Genomic DNA, 16,854 nt, shown 5'->3' with positions numbered 1-16,854 from the left:
TACAACATGCCGGTGGCACCGACTGAGATTGGACCCAGACCTGCTGGGGTGAGAGGTAATCACGCTAACCACCGGCGCCAATATCTTTCAAGGTGATATCACGGCGAATGAGAACGACCCAAATTTGAGTTTAGGTATCTCAGAAATAAGAAATTAAGTGCAGGAACTCAGCGATGAGTACATTTGCCTCATGTTTTTCCTGTTTTTTCCAGAATTTTCCAGGAAAAAATTCCCGAATTTGAGAAAAGTAAAAATTGGATTCACTCAGTTTATTGGTATTACTCCGAGACTGAATAAAATGTTCGTCAATTTTCTCATTTTCTGGCAGATTTTTTAGGTTTTCCACAGGAAACCATGAGACAAATTTACTCATCGCTGAGTTCCTGCACTTTTGGCGATTATGAGTGATTTAAACTCAAATTTGGGTCGTTCTCATTCGCCGTGTACGCAAAAGGAAAAGAACCAGTGTCGCTACTTGCTAGCAAACTACTCATAATGGGAGGAGTCTTTGTAGCTTTTATACCACTTGGTTGCACATCATTATGCTTTAACCTGAAAAGATATAAAAGAGCCCTGCTGTATGACATTATCTCATTTTCGCTTCGGACGGCGTGGTGAGCAGCAATAGCATCAGTAAGAAAAGGTCTGGTAGAGGAGGTGCCAAGTGTCATCGCAAAGTTCTTCAAGAAAACCACCATCCGTCGTCTGGCTCGCCGTGGCGGTGTCAAACGTATCTCCGGTCTGATCTACGAGGTGTGCTGAAGGTGTTCGTGGAAAATGAGGTCCGTGATGCTGTCACCTACACTAAACACGCCAAGCGTAAGTGGCCATGGATGTCCTCTTCAATAAAACGGCCCTTTTCAGGGCCATCAAGCTTACATCAGTAAAGAGTTGGAATAGAATTTATCTGTGCTTGTTTGCCCATATTCAGAACCACAAGCCCCCAACGACCACACAAACTTGGAAGCAGGGGTGCAATTGATTTGGATTGATTCTCGAAATCAACTTTCTTTTTGAAAAAGATTACTACAAATTTGGATCGCCTACAATTCAAAAACGGAAAGAGTTGAGATAATAGATATTTCAGGCATAAAATTTGATAACGGCACAAATGCATTTGTAAACAAACCTTCTAAGGCCCTTTACACGCGAACCAAAGTACGCCCACGCAAACCAACAACATCATTCGCGTGTAAAGGGCCTTAGAATGTTTGTTTACAAATGCTTTTGTGCCGTTATCAAATGTTTTGCCTGATTTGATCAATTAAAAGAACTTAATACTCTTCACATTTATTCCGTCCACTAGCGGTCCTACGTCAAGCTTCCGTTCGTGCCCCTAGGCACAGACCCTTCTACTTTTTAAACGTGAATTTATTTCAAGAAAGTGATCATTCTTCTGAATAGGCCTACATTTTTTTCTATTTTTTTTTTTTGAACAATTTGAAGTTGACGACCTTGTTTTTTTACGATTAATCGTTCTTCTCTATCTACAGTGTGTCCACTCCCAAAATAAAGTTCGCTGAGTTTTCCAGGTTTTTCCATAACTTTGGCAGATAATTTCCAGGTTTATAATAAGAATGCTATTTATGAAATGTTTTCAAATATGTTTTTAGTTTTTCAGTGTTTTTAGACAATCAGTTTTAAAAAACAGCTTTAATATCAAATCCATTAATTGTTGAAGTTGAACATTTGCTTCATTTTAGTAAGTCTAAGATCACAACATTTTTAATGTCTAGACGTTTTGTACTAACGAAACTGTGAAAACTTTAATGAAATTCTATTGATCTCAGAAAAGCTAGATCTAGCGATCGTTTGGGATTTCCAGAGATCTTAAGGGGAAGTCCCAACAGCGGCGCCGGTGGTGTAGTGTTAAGCGTGATAGCCTCTCACCCCAGCAGGTTCTGAGGCATAACATCTCTGATCACGCCTTCCTTCGGAAGGGAAGTAAAGCCGTTGGTCCCCGGTTCATGAGTTGATGGGTCGATAGGTAGGGTCCAGGTGTGGGAGTTGCCTTCCTGGCGTCGGTAGTATTGGTGTTCAGCACGGAAAACAAGATCGACGGAAAACAAACCAAAGGAAAAAAAGGGGAAGTCCCAGAAACTTTTAGCAAACAACGATATTTTCAAAAAAATTCAGAGAACTTTAGGAAATTCAGATACTCTAAGATTGTTTCACTATATTCCGTGAAGTTCCGAGTACTTCGAGGAAGATCAGATAACATCAGAAAAATCACATTAACTAAAGGAAATTTTCAGCGACTTACAAGGAGTTCCTTAGAACAATGGGATATTTCGAGAATTCTTTGATTGATCCGAAAACTTTAGAAGCTTCAGGGAATTAAAAATATGTATCAGAAAATTTAACGGAACTTCTGATTAATTAAGATAAATTAAGATAAGCATAGAAAACTTCTGGGATGTCCAGGCTTCTCAGGATAAATTAGTGATTTAAGGGAAAGTTCCGTAAGCGTTTATAAAATTTATAAAACTTAAGGAAAATTGTAGAGCTTTAAGGCAATTTAATCGATTCAAGTAAAATGGTGAGCTCTTTAAAAAAATACTTAGACATTCAGGGAAGTCTAGAGAATTTTAAGGTAATTGAGAAATTTTTTGGGCAGTTTTAAAAACATCAGGAGATTTAAGAACATTAAAGAAGTTAAGAATTAGTTTCGATAATTATAACTTCAGACAAACCTTGAGAACTTCAGTGAACATCATTTCAGAATAACTTTAAAAACATCACAGAGGTACAGAGATCTTCAGAAACATTTCCAGAACTTCATGGAAGTCTATGGAACTTAAGGGAAGATCCGAGAACTTCAGGAACTTTTATGGACATTTCGGGAGTATCTCAAATAAGTTTATCTAAGCTCCAAAAACAAAAGGAATTTCAGGGGAGTTCAGTTCCATTAGTTTCAAAATATTAGTGGGAAATTTCAAGAAGTTCCCAGATTTTCAAAGTTCCCTCATTTTTTTTCTTCTGTTCAGGACCTAACACCACTGTGACCAGTAATTTGATCTATTGTAGTACACTCAGGTCTTTTTTACACGGGGGATACGGTCCGTGTAAAAAAAAAAACGTGTAAAAAAACCTACGAGATTTTGATTTTTCGCATGCTTAAATGTTTTTAAAAAAATCGGATGTTGATGCCATTTGTAATTAAAGCATGATATGGTCCATATAGACATATTTAAAAAAATTCTGTATTAAAACCAAAAATTATGATTTTTTTTAAAGTATGCCATTCGATTACAAATAGCTTGAAACGGATAATGTGATTGGAATCAAGTCGATAGGTTGTATCGTTGTCGAGAAATCGTTAAAAACGTACCGTGTAAATCGTGGAAAACCGTGTAAAAAAACCGTGTAAAAAAAAACCGCGTAAAAAAAACCGTGTAAAAAAAGACTTCAGTGTATATCCCGAGTCCTTAGTTTAGTGCATGTCGAATTATTCCATCACTATTGAGAAAAGATGAAGTATTCGATATTTTTTACAGTTGTTATTTTTGCATTTATCGCAAGGATCCGACTCTAATTGAAATGTTCCGCTATTTATACTCTTCGGAGTGTTGAAACACCTTCCACAGGTACGTCTCTTTGTAAGTCAAAATTTGATTCCTTAGCAACAAAATTGATAAATGACACCGATAATGACCATGCATCAGAACCTTAGTCTTAACCACTTCAAACTAGGGAACAACGAATAGAAGATAAGGGATCACATAGATGAAGACTAACTAACTCATTTTTTTTTGTCTTGTTTCAAGATCATCCTCGGTGGACAAAGTCAAGTCTTGTCACTATCAACAAGGCATAAAATGTAATAACGACTAAGATGTGTTCCTTGGATTACTGAAAAATCCTGTTCCCTTTGTTTGAAGTAGTCAGGACTAGGAATCGGTAGTAGATCTTACATCCCGTAACGTACCACGAAAAGGCGATCTACCCACGTTACGGGGCAGAGATCTTTATAGATTTGAAGAAAATTATTGAGGTTTTCACATAAGTCCAGAGGTCAACCGCTAGTACTCGGTCCAGTTCCTTTAACTTTAAATATAAGACAGTAATAATGTATAACGGAAAGGATAACTCGGCTCTGTTAAGTTTATTCTATTGAGCCTGTACAAATAAAGTAATTATTAAAAAAAACATAAGTCCAGAAGTTCACGTAATTTTAAACATGTTTAGAACAATTCAATTAGATTCATGGTAGTACAACAAGATTCATTAGAACTGCAAACACTTAAGAGAAGTTTCGGGAGCTTCGAGAATGATATTGATCTCGCTAATGAAACTCTAAACATAAAAAAAAATCAAGAAAGAATTGATATCTATAGAGCAGAGATATTCCAGAGAAGGGAAATCACATAAATAAAAAAAAACGAGAAATTCAGTGAATTTTGAACACTTTAGAGAAGATTCATGATCGTTAGGAAAATTGTGGAAACTTTAGGAAGTCCGAAAAAGTTTAGAGAAGTTAAAAAAAACATTGAAGAGAAGTATTGCGAGCATCAGGCTAGTTTCTCCAGCTACAAAAAAACTTCAAGGTATTTTAATTAACTTCAGGAATATTTTGGGAACTATCAAGTAGTTCTGATGACCTCAGAATAGTCCATTCCATATTCAATGGAGATTTCTCATGAAAATTTGCTTGGAGTTTACTATCTTAGGCTTAGGCTTCACACGAAGTCTAAAATACCTCAGAACTACCATGAAAGCAGGTCCTTAGAAATAATTATTAAATTCCATGAGCCTTAAAACTGTGCAAGAAATTTGAGTCCAGATTATTGAACATTTCTAGAAGTTCAGAAATTATTAAAATTTGTGGGAAATATTCATATTCTCGAACAATAAAAAAAAATATTTTAAGCCTCTGAATTTTAAAAATGTATTTGTTTCTGAAGATTAATCCATGCTGGATCTATAAAGTTCAATGTATGAATGAAAAAAACTAGGAATATTAAATGTTTTTATTTTAAAGAGCATTCTTAGTAAGAAAATAAATAGATTTCTTGAATAATGACAAGATTCCCTGAGACTTCCTGGTATTTTCAGGAAAAATAAAATTCCCTGAGGATTCCCTGATTTTCAGGTTTTCCAGGTAGTAGACGCTTGGAGGTTTAGTCTTAAAAATGCTATTGAATCTTTCGCTTTAAAGGTTCTTTTCGTACATATTTAGGTGTTTATGAGATTCTAATTGAATGAGTCTAAAACATCAAACTAAAATCACTATTTTGGACAGCATTGATCAACGGCGCCGGTGGTGTAGTGGTGAGCGTGATTACCTCTCACCCCAGCAGGCCTTGGGTTCAATCCCAGTCGGCGCCGCCGGGATGTTCTGAGGCATAACATCTCTGATCACGCCTTCCTTCGGATGGGAAGTAAAGCCGTTGGTCCCCGGTTCATGAGTTGATGGGTCGATAGGTAGGGTCCAGGTGTGGGAGCTGCCTTCTTGGCACGTCGGTAGCATTGCACACTGGGGACAAAATCGAAACAATGTGTTAAAATTCAATAACTTCGGTGCTCGCTGGAACAAGAGACTAAAAAATAGTCATTCTTATAGAAAAAAGTCTCAGGAATCGATTGGAGTAGGTTTCATCTTGGGCACGGTAGAGTAAGTTGGGGTTTTTTACAGTTTTGCCCTAAAATCTCCTATTTTGCATGATTTGAATGCTGTATCTCAAGATACCGATGATATAGACGGATGATTTCTTCAGCAAAGTTAATCAGAAGATCAAGGACTGTTGGATGATTGACAGAACAATTCGGAATTCCTCCGCTAGGTGGCGCTAGAGAGCATTTGAAGTGTATATGTTTGTGCTGCTGTATCTCAAGATCCTGACTATTTAGACGGATGATTTCTTCGGCAAAGTTGATCAGGAGGTCAAGGACTGTTGGATGATGGACAGAACAATTCGGAATTCTTCCACTAGGTGGCGTTAGTGATTATTGAAAGTGAATATATTTGTGCTGCTGTATCTCAAAATCCTAACTATTTAGACGGATGATTTATTCGGCAAAGTTGATCAGGAGGTCAAGGATTGTTGGATGATGGACAGAACAATTCGGAATTCCTCCACTAGGTGGTGCTAGTGATTATTGAAATTGAATATATTTGTGCTGCTGTATCTCAATATCCTAACTATTTAGACGGATGATTTCTTCAGTTATGGTTGATCATGTGCCACATCAAATGACGTGAGAATTTTCAAATAAGATCATTGGTAGTCATATTGAGTGTTAATAGGGTCAGACCATAGGTGAATAAATTGGGATTTTTCCTATACATATAAGCAAGTTTGGTCTCTTAATATCCATTAAATATAAACTACAGTAATGACCTAATTTTATCAGTCCCTTCACGCATTATTCTTTTAATGTTCAGTAATTTCCTATATCCATAATTCGAAATCTTTTCCATTAATCTTCTTGATCGATGTTTAGGATAAACTTTGGTGCAATAAAACCCTTGAAATAGCGCATGGGTTTCGTAGAATATTGGAAAATATTTTTAAAAAGGGGGCTGATAAAATCCGGTCATTATTGTATATATTATATCTTTACAAAAAATTCCACCGGCTGGAGCGGGAATCGAACCCTCACTCCATGGCACACGCAAAATAGCTGTTAGACGGGTGACGCCGCTAACCACTCAACCACGAAGACCACTTTCCCGAAAATGTGAAATGTCGTCATGGAAACCCAATCGAAAAGAATTATTTGTTTACTCTTGTTTCTTGCGTGGCAGTAGCTCAGTGTAGTGCAATTCTTACGTGGTGTTAATGTCGTTTTCGTTTTTGCGGTGTAGCACCGGTGTGGTGTAAGAAGGAATAAGCGCGAGTCTTTGACAGCTCAACATCATTTGTTTGTAAACAAAGGTGCATCCTATATCTACATCCTAAAATATTTCGGTGTACGGCAGTGTAGCACCGGTGTAGCTACACCGCAAAAACGAAAACGACATAAGAGTGTTCCACTGAATTTCATTAAGCAAAATGCTGTCAAATTAAAATATCGTTGAGGAATATTTTGCGTCTGGTCGAGATAAAAACCTTTTACTTGACTTTGTGTCTAGTGCACTGTCGAAAGCACCTGCGGATGTTGCGCAAGGTGTTAAAAACTGGATTGGTCAATTTAATCGGCGATGGTCAAAAACCCACAGTAAGGATCGGTTCTTTAAAAAGAATGCAGGATGGCTTGAAAGCATATTCGAGGTAAGAATCCCTGGGCGTGCTTAATTTTAGAAAGCAGCATAAATTAACGAAGAAATGTTTTTAATACGATACCGTCGAACATTAAAAAAATTTACAGTTCGGAAAAATTGTACCTGTTGAGCGAAGTGCTAAATTTTTAAAAAACAACGGATTCCAAACCAATTTAAATTGAACTTGAATGAAAATTAGTAAAAGCGTGGAAATGCGATAATGTAAAGCAAGACATACTACTGATGAAATCTGTTTTTGTTCTTGTTACTAAATAATCAATAGCATCAACCGCGATAAGAAGAAGATTTGTCTTTGATATTTGTATGAATATTTTAGAAAAATCCTAAACAAAAACTACAGACTCTAAATTTTACGAAAAAATGCTTGAATATAATTCATATTCAATTAGTTTATCAGGTTGAAGACCAACCCTCAGGATCCAGGCCTTCGAAAAAACGCGGGTCCATTCAAAGAAACCCAAAGATCCCTCGTCACAATCTTCTCCTATTTCACCTCCTTTTGCCACTCCGAATTTGGATACCAGTTCCAACAGTCAGCGAACACCGTCAACCCTAAAGCCTCGAGGTCGAAAGCGCAAGGAGTTTAGCCAGTTGACAAGATTTTCGAAATACAGACTTAGTATCGGACTTTTCAAAGAACAAGGTCTTGATAACTTGCTGTATTCAGCCAGAATTGCTGCCATAAAGGCTGCTAATCCAGCAACTGCTCAAATCTTACAGCACTTGTTGAGCGGCGGTGAGGTTTGGGCAAAAGAGACCATCGAATCCGTTGACTCTGTTCGTGGAACATCTCTGTGTTCGAAGGAGTCATCTTTGGCGATAAAATCAAAACTTGGGTAAAGTAAAACCAAATATGGAGAGCTGGCTCGATTCACTAAGAAGCATCTAGGTATGACAGTTTAATTAACGTATATATAAAAGAAATACTTAGTAGAACATTTTTTTGTTTGAAATAGGTCAAGTTTCTAAATCTTTGATCAATTTTAGAGATGTGCATTGTTATTAGTCCCTTCATATTGTCCCATTTAGGTATTGCAATTTTGCAGCCCTGGAAAAAAGTAGCTGAATTTAGAAACACCATAATTCCACCGTTCTCAACTCCAAACCGAGAAAAAGGATACTTATCATCAAGCGTTTTAATCCGTGATATGGTTATATGCGATTTGACACGGATTCTACAACTGGATGATGTAGCAGACAGGATTTCAAAGTTAAACCAGAAAGTGTTGACTTGTAAATTGCATGTCACGGCTGGTCCGGACTCTGCTACAGGTTTTACGCACAACAACCAGACTGGCTTTTTAAAAGAGGATGATTCTCTTCTCTCCGAGCATTTTATGAGCCTGTTGTTAGTATCCGAAAGAGGAGAGGATATTTGGCGGAACCCGAATCCCCAGTCAGATTCGTTCTGCAGAATACGCTCTATGAATTGGACTAAAGAGACCAACTCGCTTACCAAGTCCATGTTTGAGCAGTTTTTTGCAGAGGTTGATTCCTTGAATCTGGATCCGGTGGAAGTAATTTCCGGTGATGTACGTGTGTGCGTTTATATTTCGGCAATGTATACAATGATAGATGGGAAAGCGGCCAATGCAATTGTAGGGAATCAGGATACACATGTATGTCCGCTTTGTGTTCCGAATGCTGATCCCCATATTGGTCCATCGTTTTTTTCATTCACGTCTCAACGCCGTTGAATGGTTGATCAAAAATGCAGCGAAAAAATCCGTTCCTGACCACCCAGCATACACGAATCCCCTAGTTAAAAAGAAAGCCCGTGAAATAGCTGATGAACTAGAACGTGAGTATGGCATGAACATCAACCGTCCTAAGATTGGTGGGTCCGGAAGCTGCAATAACGGCAATATGGCCCGCCGTTTATTGGCAGAACCCGGAAAATTTGCAAAAATCATCGGCGTACACAGCAAAAAAATAATTTTGATATCACGTCAAAGTGGATGCACTACAATCATGTCGAAAATATGGTGTAATATTACTTGCTAAAAAGGACAAAATTATCATTAATGCAATGCATGAACTGACATTACGCTGCTTTTACTGCATTTATTTATTTAAGTGGTCATAAAAATTACATGAAATTTTCGACATGATTGTAGTGCATCCACTTTGATGTGATATCAAAATTATTTTTTTGCTGTGTACACAAGGACCTGGTAGAAAATCTGCGGCTCATCAGTTGCCTGGCGCTTTCTTCTAGAGTATTGGATCCTACCAAAGTTATGGAGTTGTATAACACTTTTGAAAAGCAGATTTTCAATGAATTCCCATACCTAATGAAATTGCCGCCATCCATACATAAGTACATGCATCTAGCAAATTTCATTGAAAAATTGGTAAGCTTAGATTTAAAAGTATATCGAATCACAATCATAAATGTTTTGTTTTCTTTTCCTTCAATTGAAACATCCAGCCTTATACCATGAACTTTGTTGACGAGCAGTCCGGTGAACGTTGCCATAAGGTTTACAAATTCATTCGGCCACATCTAGCTCGGAAAACGTCTCCGGAAGAAAATTTGACCGACATGATGACCGAAGCTTTGACTAGGTCTGACCCAAAGCTTGCCTGTTTTTTTAACCAGAGCAGACAATCGAGAAGTACTGATGCCAGGTTCGAAGAGAGGCTGGACGAATACACCTTGAAACAAGATGACAGCGATGAAAACCATGGAAAAGCGGATGACTCCGGTGAACTCATCAAAGAGAGTGACGAAGAAGAGGATGACCCCGGTGAACTTAACGAGGAGAGCGATGAAGAAGACATTTGAATGTTCCGTTGGATAAGTACCACAGATGTGTCCCTGTGGCTCACACACACACACACACACACACACACACACACACACACACACACACACACACACACACACACACACACACACACACACACACACACACACACACACACACACACACACACACACACACAATGAAGAATACATGAACATATAGTAGCACAAACATTTCAAATGGTCACTAGCGCCATCTAGCGAGAGAATTCCGGATTTTACTCAACTTTGCCGTAGAAATCATCCGTATATAAAGTCAGGATCTTGAAATACAGCAGTACAAATATATTCACTTTCAATAATCACTAGCGCCACCTAGTGGAGGAATTCCGAATTTTTCTGTCCATCATCCAACAATCCTTGACCTCCTGATCAACTTTGCCCAAGAAATCATCCGTCTAAATAGTCAGGATCTTGAGATACAGCAGCACAAACATATACACTTCAAATGCTCACTAGCGCCACCTAGCGGAGGAATTCCGAATTGTTCTGTCCATCATCCAACAGTCCTTGATCTTCTGATTAACTTTGCTGAAGAAATCATCCGTCTATATCATCGGCATCTTGAGATACAGCATTCAAATCATGCAAAATAGGAGATTTTAGGGCAAAACTGTGAAAAACCCCAACTTACCCTATCGTGCCCAAGATGAAACCTACTCCAATCGATTCCTGAGACTTTTTTCTATAAGAATGACTATTTTTTAGTCTCTTGTTCCAGCGAGCACCGAAGTTATTGAATTTTAACACATTGTTTCGATTTTGTCCCAGTGTGCATTGGTGCTCAGCACGGAAAACAAGATCGACGGAAAAAACAAACCAAAGGAAAAAAAAAAAAAAAAACAGCATTGATCGCTACCAACCTTGAATGTGTCTAGTAGGGGAATTTAAGTATTCTCACCAATCTCATATGACGTGTTTCTTTGTTTACATTTATTTGTTGCTTGCTTCTCTATCCATTCCAATCGACAGAATTGTCCAAAACTGTTTGAAAACGTTTTTACAACGCTTCAAACTTCTCAGGAGAGTGTGACTATTATCGAAAGCCTGTTTTCCTTCGACAGCCTTTCCGTTTGAACTAGCAGCTCTGTTATCGGTAACTTGAAATCAGCCGCATTTTGAAGTGCACATGTCAAGAACAACATGTGAAAAGGGCATATAAGCTTTTTGTAAACAAACATTCTTATGCTTTTTTCTCGTCACCCATATGACACCAACGCAAACCATCAACATCGCCGGATAGGGGAAGGTTTCCCCTTCCCGATGATGTTGTTAGTTTGCGTGGCCGACCCTCGGTTAGCGAGAAGAGGGTCTACAAAGGTTTGTTTACAAAAAGCTTGTATGCCCTTTTCACATGTGGCTCTTGATGTGTCATTTAAAGAATAATATGGCATAACGGAATTGCTCAGTCATAAAACTGAAATCATATTGAAGCTGAAAGACTAAGGAATCGTGTGAATACATTCAGTGAAGTATTTTAATAAGAAAATACAATGAAATTAACGATTAAATGTTGGTTGCCGAACACAGTAAATGGATGCTTACGCTTACGTCTGTAGCTGTCTATTTGACATTCCAATGCGTAGGCTAACAAAAGAACTTTCTGAAGGGTGACCTGCCGAAACATACCCTTCATAGGTCTAAATTATCATTATTGATGATTTAAATGCAAACAACCGCTCATGGAAAAATGCTTAAAGCAATTCCAATTTAAATATTCTGTTTGATGTTTGTTTGTTTATTAATTTATTTGATAAGGCTCACCCAAATTAATTTTACAGAACCAAGAATTCAAATAACCAAACAGCCCAAACTGCTTTTCTTCAGCAAGAAATCTTTCAACTATTGATTTGATTTTAACTGATTCATGTCAACTTTGTAGCCAATTGGTTACCCATGCTGACTTCGGCTCTGTTCACCTACCAGTTACTTTTGAAATAACCCAAGAAATAATTTATAATCCTAACAGCTCTACTTTCAATTACCATAGACCAAAATCGAACATTTATAGAAAATAACTTTGATCCATATATTCCTTTGCAAACCAAAGATGATATTCATAACGCCCTTGATTATCTGACTACTTCTACAGTTTAAGCAAGAACTGCCTCAGTACCAAAATGCGGATCTAAATTCGATTCAATTATAAAAGATGACGATCTTCAGCTCTTGAACCGTCTGAAAAATGTCCCAAGAAGGCAATATCAAAGTACACGCGATCCTGGCATGAAAGTTATCTGGTGAAATTTACAAAAACAAACTAAAAAGTGATTCTCTGTCCTGGGGATCAACACTTTTGAAAATAATATGTCAAAATTAGACCCGAGCTCCAAAACCCTTTTGGAAGTTCACAGAAATTTTGAAAAAAAAAATCTCAAAAGCCTATTCCAGCGATACAATTTTGATCACAAATTCGGAAAAAAGCTCAGAAACTTACTAAGCAATTTGAGAATCCCCATAATTTTAGTGTCAATCCATCGGCCACGAGATGAAATCTAGTATAATTTTAATTTTACTTATAATCAACTAACTTGTATTTATGTATTTCTGAGCAACAAAAGATTCCTCGAGTAATAAAATGTTGAATAGTTGTCATATGAGCGCTCCCCTTGAACTGTAGACGTACAGACAATTTTATCCCTAGATTCCCTTTGATATGAGTCTAGCGTATACAAGTCCACATACTCGACATGTTCATTCAGTGCACCATGAAAAAGCAGCAGAACTGTGCAGCTTCAATAACATTCACCGGCAACAGCTCCAAAATCCAAACGGAATCCATTTGACGACTATCGAACGATCCCTGTCAAAGCATAATACCTACCTTTCAACCGAATGGCATCAAAACGTCTCAATCTTCCACGTGAGCTTCTCGGTATTGCTTGTGCAGTGCAACCACTCGGATTGAAATTTAAGATGTTAGTTAGCTATACTCCACTCGTTTCGTCTTCGCAATGTGTAGGGGAGACTGGACACACTTGATCCCCGGGGACCCTTGATACCCACCCTCTGTTTTCTCGAAATTCAGAGCAGTTTTTTTTTTCCAAGAAAGTTTCCACAAAGTTTCGTCTAGACGGACGGTAATGTTATGGTGACATTTGCGTCACATTGCGGAACGTATATATGTATTTTAGAGAGCAGTTCGTATGTATCATATTTTGATCATTGAATTGATGCTGTTTCTATTGATTTCCTTAATTCGACCACCGGATGTATTTTAAAATTAATATTCAAATGCATATCATAAACAGCAGGATCAAGTGTCCCCAATTAAAAAAAAACAGCATTTTCGGACAGATTTAAGAGAAACTTACTTTTAGGAATGCATATATAAGAGGCCCTAGAGAATAACAATGTAGTAAAAATAAACGTTGTTTCGAGAATGTGCAATCAGAGGCTTTTAAGATATTTCTCTGTGAGCCTGTGCAAAAACCGCATCAAGTTTTGATTTTTTTTTCGTTGAGATGTACCCAAAGATAAAACAGGGGATCAAGTGAATCCGCTCTCCCTTACCCCCATTCCTACTATGAGCGATTCGATCCATCTCTGGTCGTAATTGGCTTATCATCAATCACTCAACCTTGAACCGGAAGACATCTGTCAGGCTAACTCCCCAGAGTGATAAGGTGAAAATGTTCACCGTTTGCGTAGCTTTCCTCCCGTGTGCTGCCATTTAGCTGTGTGACTCATGCCCTGTTCAAAACGGGACTCGACAACAGCAGAGTAAACAAGGACGAGCAGCAGCACAAAAAAGAGGAATCGAAGCGAAATAAAATGATGCCCGCTCGTAAATAAGATCTTCCGGGAAGAAGGCTGCCTTCCGATCGGTTCCGTAAAGCACTCACACAGCGGAGGAGAAACATGCATCTCACCGATAAGAAGAGGCTTTTGTTCCTCGATTCACTTGAAATACCGCTCAAGGCGCAGGAAATAAATGCCACATAGAGAGCTATCATTCCCGTCGTCGTTGGCATCATCAGCACCGTTGGTTGGGAATTGATTTGTCAAACATCGTTGTCTCAAGTGGAAGGCTAAACTTGGTCGGAGAAGGGGCTAAATATAAGCTTTAAAGCATGGAACTCCATTACGGGTAGCAAAATTTGACAGTCGGTGCAAACATACATGCAATTGCTGACCTGAACTGTAAATTTTACTGAATGATCGATAATGTTTACAAAAGCGTTCAGTATCCTTTTTACCGAAATGACTGTACTTTATTTTCCTGTATGAATCATAAAAGTATGATTTTAATGGAATAATTAATTATTTATTTCTTTGAACAAACGAAAAGATTCAATCCACGAACCTCTTAACGGAATCCGTTTATGAAGAGCTTTGAGTGGGTTGGTTTATTTCCTTTAAATTCCGTTATAATTGCTTATCTTTTGACACTTATTATTTAACACTTAGTGGTGTTGAGTACTTGGCACTGATGAAGTCTGCAAGTAGTAGCCGAAATACGCGTATCTGTCAAAAGATAAGCAATTATAATGGAATTTAAAGGAAATAAACCAACCCACTCAAAGCTCTTCAGAAAAGATTAATTTGGCTCATAAAATATTTTGTTTTTGTTTTTATTTTCATCGTGCCTTCGGTCCAAAATAATATTCTAATGAATAAAAAACCTGAAAGAAAGTATCACCTCAGTGTCACTACACCGCACAAAATTCGCTTTTACCGGTTGAGAATGACATTAAGTCGAGTAATGTCCGTGATGTCTGAAAGCAATTGTCCCAGTAATGTAAATTAAATTATACCTTCATAGAACGGACTGTAGCAAAAAGGCTAAGGCCTTGATGTCCTTTGCTGCCTCAGAAAACTCAGAAAACAGTTGGAAATGAAAAACAGTTCAAAGCAAATTAACGTTCAGCATCACATAAGGTTGATACAACAGCGGTACAAAATCTGATGGAAGGTGTGAAACGTAAAGCCCGACATTTTGCATTTGGATAATTGGAAGCCTATTGAAACAATTTTCCTGTATTTTGTAGCTATTTAACTTCAAAAAGAAATAAAGTTTGATCATCTATACAATTACAAAGTCAGTGTGCACTTAATCCCTCCCCTTGGCTAGTTTTTGCACCTTGCTGTTGGTGGGCGGGCTTAATTTCGTACTAGTGGAGTGTTGGAGACGGTGGGTTTGTGGCCGGCGTTGCTGGCTCATGCCGCGATAGAATGGCGTCATGGGCAAGCAATGGGGATTACTAAGCTTCCCCTCTCTGATAAACCACTGCATGAGAGAACAAAAAATCTAGTCCAGCAGTGATAGTATCACACTTGTTACTCCTTTTATTGAGAGCCGCGTCGTGGTACGCTTACGTATAGGCACTGACGTTGGGTGTGATACTGGCGGGTTTTGCCGCAAATCACTCTTATTGTATTAATTTTTACGCAGATAGATTTATTTGGGTTTGCAAGGGAATTATACTATTGAAATATTTCAGAAAGTGCCCAACGGTGCTCCTTCTACTTGCGTGACAAGCTTTCATTGTTGTTTTCATTGAAGTATTACTCAGGGAACAATTTTAAACATCATTTTTGTACATGGTATTGTAACTGATCTTATATGTGCTTCATTTTGATTTGGGATAAATGTTTGAACTATGGCTCGGGATTTCTACTGTGGCGTGCTTCTATTGTGATATATCCATACGTAATTTTGTGGGACGACATATCGGAAACGTGTGAGCGTAGTTGGAGCATATACCCTATATAATTTAAAATCAGCTAGGAAACTAACTTCAAAATGAAGCATTTTAGTCACTTGGTATCACCTGGGTCGAACTAAGATATAATAAATAGGTATAGGTCAAAATCAAAAGCACTTGAAACACGTTTAATTTTAGATTACAAGCACAAGTGCAGGTACTTAATAAAGCATGGGTTATGATTGATTAGGTGAATTAGAGCTTTTAATAATTTATTAAATTAGACTAACAAGATATCATAATCATCAAATGAACTTAAATAAGAAACTTCAGAAAGTCTAATGACATTTAGTAGATTAAAAAAAGAATTAGGATGCGGGGGGTCCGCTTAGGGAGACAACTAACCTTTAAAGTTGTAGAATAAATCTTCTTATTTAGTCTTGAACTTTAATAAGAAAACGCAAGCAGACCAATAGCATTAAGCAGATTAACAAGGAGAGGAATAGTTTAGGGAATAAGCAAAAGTAGGGGTATGTGACAATTAATAGCTTTTAAACTTTTGGAGGTATTGTATTCCCCTGAGTTTGTTGTACATACTCGATTACTATATAATTCTCTCAATACGCGAAATCTCTTATATATGTGGTTAAAGCATTTAAGTTAACTTATTTCTTAGTGTTCAAGTACTTACATTTGTAAACCGCAATCAATGTTAATCTATGAACTAAACCATACGTAAAATCGATCTTTCCTTATGTGGTATTGGTGCATGTTTAACTTTTCGCGGTTGTCGGAATCAACGCGCCTACGTCTACGGAGCTTACGCAGAAGTGATTCGCAATGCGGTAGAGCTCACCAAAAGTTTTTTTGAGCTTCTGAAGTAAAGAATTTGTTCTGTACGGTCGCGAAATCTTGAAATGATTGATACGTGCGGTAAAATAACTAAATTGAAACAAAGCTCAACAGTAAAATAAGTAGAATATTTAGGGAGGTAACCAAAACTAATCAACTTGCCAACATAGGCTATCACATTTATTTTGGTGGCACTCTTTAAGTGATAATAAGCTGTTTTTTTTTTCTCTACGGTTGTTTCGCGTGGCGTTCACACCGCGATTTTCGTATCTTACGTAATTTAGATATTTAGCTCTAAACGGTTTACTAACTCGAGGTCG

At 37.7% G+C, this 16,854-nt stretch overlaps 1 pseudogene; it reads left to right on the top strand.

Annotated features, from left to right (window-relative positions):
• Positions 1-8,202: 8,202 nt before the first annotated feature.
• LOC135715585 (uncharacterized) lies at positions 8,203-10,013 on the top strand (annotated as a pseudogene).
• The last annotated feature ends 6,841 nt before the right edge of the window (positions 10,014-16,854 follow it).

Source organism: Ochlerotatus camptorhynchus, unplaced genomic scaffold, assembly GCF_037179485.1.
Source record: "Ochlerotatus camptorhynchus isolate MF236.1 unplaced genomic scaffold, CSIRO-AGI_Acam_v1.1 ptg000961l, whole genome shotgun sequence".
Lineage (NCBI taxonomy): Eukaryota > Metazoa > Arthropoda > Insecta > Diptera > Culicidae > Ochlerotatus > Ochlerotatus camptorhynchus.
Note: the sequence above shows the minus strand (reverse complement) of the source record. Positions and strands in the feature narration are given on the sequence as shown.